This window comes from Suncus etruscus, chromosome 14, assembly GCF_024139225.1.
Source record: "Suncus etruscus isolate mSunEtr1 chromosome 14, mSunEtr1.pri.cur, whole genome shotgun sequence".
Lineage (NCBI taxonomy): Eukaryota > Metazoa > Chordata > Mammalia > Eulipotyphla > Soricidae > Suncus > Suncus etruscus.
This window is the reverse complement of record NC_064861.1, coordinates 55,875,171-55,879,051: the sequence shown is the minus strand read 5'-3', so window position 1 is coordinate 55,879,051 and position 3,881 is coordinate 55,875,171. Positions and strand designations below refer to the sequence as shown.

The 3,881-nt window shown below is 33.6% G+C and overlaps 1 pseudogene; it reads left to right on the top strand.

Moving 5' to 3' along the window:
- Positions 1-3,358: 3,358 nt before the first annotated feature.
- Positions 3,359-3,483, top strand: LOC126029313 (uncharacterized; annotated as a pseudogene).
- Positions 3,484-3,881: the final 398 nt, after the last annotated feature.

The window sequence follows — 3,881 nt, the reverse complement described above, 5'->3', positions numbered from 1 at the left end:
TTTTCTCAATTTTATTGTAAACTCAAAAATTTCAAAGAAATTAAAGAATATTTTAACATGACTTAAAACATGAACCAATTATAAAACTACTTAAATGAAATAAAACAAATATATATAAAATGGGATTTTTGTAAGAGAATGAGAAAACTATTTGAAGAAATTATGCTGAAAATATATTAAATTTGACACATGCAAAAATCTAAGAAAGCCAACCTCTTTATTATTTTTATAATAATTTTTATTTTGACAAAAGTGGATTACATATATTTCACAGTAATATTTTAGGTACATATTAACATTGAACCAGGGGAATTCCCATTACCAAAGTTGTCCTCCCTCTGCCCCCGTTTCCAGCTTGCATCCCATATCTCCACCTTTAAACCTCCCCCCCCCCCCCCGCCGGGCTGCTAGTATAAGTGGTCCCCTCTGTGTCTAGCTTACTATTTAGTGATCATCCAACTGTTTGGTCTTGGTACCTTTCATTATTTTGCCTTCAATTTGAGAGGTGTAACTAGAGGGTTCAAGTTATGTGGTTCTGTTTGAAGAAAAGAAAAGCAATAAAATGGGGTAAAAAATCAAATAAGCCGAAAATGAGCAGAGTCCTAGCGGTTCTCAACATCAGTTTGAGAGAAGAAAGGGAAAAAAGAAGAGAAACACCACAACAATACAAAAAATATATATATATCAATCAAAAACCCAGTGAGCACTACACCAATAAAGATAAGCACCACATAATAATCATGGTCCTGAAATAAAAACAAAACAAAGGAAAAACAATTGGAAACAACAACAATATCAAAATCAAAAAAATATAGATAAATAAATAAAAAAGATTACTTTGTACTGTTTTCTGTTTTGTTGCTTGTTTTTTCCTGCACAGGCACAGTAAATATTGGGGACATTATAAAGGGAATTCCTTTGGCCTAAGAGATACAGGGTTTCTCCACTCTTGAAGTATACTGTCATGGGAATAACTACAGACTTCTTGAATGTTCATTTACTCTCCCCTATGTGCTTTTGTGGTGTATGAAAGACTTCTGCTCCATCATGCCAACCTCTTTATTAAATTAATTCAAAGTACCACACTTTATGGTCAATATGTTCAAATATTTTAAAGTAGAGAGGAAAAGAAAAATGACATTGGGGGGCCACCGCAATAGCACAGTGGTAGGGTGTTTGCCTTGTACACGGTAGACCAAGGACTAACCTGGGTTCTATCCCCAGTGTCCCATATGGTTCCCCAAGCCAGAAGTAATTTCTGAGCGCATAACCAGGAGTAACCCCTGAGCATCACCAGGTGTGATCTAAAAAAAAAAAAAAAGACATTGTATGCAGGAGACCTAGGAAAATTAGGAACTAATTTCTAATGAGCATTTATTTATATAAATATATATTATTTATATATTTATTATATATAATACATAAATATTTATTTATTTCTCTCCTAACAGTGGAGAGAAAATTTGAATGGTGAAAAACTATCCGAGAATTCTAAATCTAGCTTATTAAAATATGAAAGAAGTCAAGATATTACAAATAAATAAAAACCAGAAGACTCATGTTACATCTATTTTATAAGAAATACTAGAGGAGAAGCCACAGAGAGACTTTTTGATAGTAACTCAAATTTACACTGACAAAATGTAGAATCCAAGGCAATTTATATAGTGATAAATAAGATACAGTAGAAGTTTATACTAATTTGTAACTATCTGATATAAAATATGACTCTATAAATGTTATAGTATTGTGTCAATAGATAGATGATTTATAAAGACTCAATTTCTTCTGATAATAATGTACAAAACAGAAAATGGATATAATTGCACTAAAATTATTGATATAATGTGCCACTAAAATTAAGTTGATATCAATCCAAACTATGTACATTTTTTAATTAAGTTATTAATTGTAACTTCTACATAATAAATGAAAAATAAAGAACTTAAGATGTTATTCTACAAAATATATAGAAAGAATAAGATTGCAAAGGAATAAAAGATCAACATATAAGTAAAACATGTAGCAAACAGAATGAGAGGCAGATATAAATATAAATGACCAATAAATAAACAAAATATAAAGGAGCCACAGAAAGTATTAAGTTATTAATTAACTTATTAATTTGCCTTGCATGTGGTTTACCCTGGGCCCATTCCCTAAACCACAATATGTTCTGAGCATTACCAGGAATGACTTTTGAGCACAGAGCCAGAATTGACCCTGAGAATTTTTCTCAAGGAGTTCCAAGTTAACCCAGCCCAAATACCCTATAAAAATTAATTACAAAACAAAAATCCCTTCCTTACACCTATATTCATTGCAGCACTATTTACCATAGCAAGACTCTGGAAACAACCAAGATGTCCTTCAACAGACGAATGGCTAAAGAAACTGTGGTACATATACACAATGGAATATTATGCAACTGTCAGGAGAGATGAAGTCATGGAATGTTCCTATACATGGATGTACATGGAATCTATCATGCTGAGTGAAAAAAGTCAGAGAGAGAGTGAGAGAGAGAGAGAGAGAGAGAGAGAGAGAGAGAGAGAGAGAGAGAGAGAAAGATGCAGAATGGTCTCACTCATCTATGGGTTTTAAGAAAAATGAAAGACATTCTAGCAATAATAATTTTCAGACACAAAAGAGAGAAGGGCTGAAAGTTACAGCTCACCTCATGAAGCTCACCACAGAGTGATGAGTTTAGTTAGAGAAATAACTACATTTTGAACTGTCCTAATAATGAGAATGTATGAGAGAAATAGAAAACCTGTCTAGAGTACAGGTGGGGGTTGGGTGGGGAGGAGGAAGATTTGGGACATTGGTGATGGGAATGTTGCACTGGTGATGGGGGTGTTCTTTACATGACTGAAACCTAAACACAATCATGTAGGCAATCAAGGTGTTTAAGTAAAATATATATAAAAAATTAAGAAATCCCCCCCAAAATTAATTACAAAATAGCTACATATTCAAAGGCAGGTTTGTCATAGAGAAAAACTAATATCTAAAAGTATTGTCTGTAAGGACATATTTTATATTCAAATAAATATACAACTGTATTAATAGATGGAAATGCATAAATTTCATAGTAATTTAAGAAAAAAATTGAATAGGTTTATAGAAGTATATAGAGTAAAAGATAGAGAGTAAAACAGGTAAGGCACATGCCTTGCATGTAGCCCACCTGAATTCAATCCTGGCATCCCATGTGGTTCCTTAAGCACTGCCGGGAATAACTCCTGAGTACAGAGCCAGAAGTAATCATTGAATATCACCAGTTGTGCCTCTTTTCCCCCGCAAAAAAGGGCTGAAAGATACAGTTCATTGGTCAGAATGCATGCCTCGCATGTGCATGATTCCCAAGATAATTCTACTGTCTCTGTTCAGTGTACAATGACTGCAAACAGAGGCCTCCTTAGGGGTAGTGCATGCAAACTGTAGTTTATATGGGTTGCCCCATGACTCTTGGACACAGTCCTTTGCAGTGAACATTCATATATACCTTTTTCTGTTCCCAATATTAGACTCTCAAGGTATGCAGGGCACCTCAGAAATGTTCACTAATAACCAGAAGATTTTTTTTATAAGGAAGAGGGCTTTACCAACTTTGATGTGAAAGAAATTGAAGACATAATGGCTAAAAAGAGATTCTTTTCAGAAAGAGTTAATATACCCCTAATTATGAAGATCTGGACAAATTACATTTCTGAGAGCCTTGGAACTATCCTTAACAAGTTACTGCTCCTTTCTCTGTGGACCCCACACCATCCTACCTCACTCCTGAAAATATTGTTTTAATAGATAACTTTAAAAGACAAAGTTAACGAACTTAAACCTCAAAATTTCAAGTTATCTTCAAAGCTATAGTAATTAAA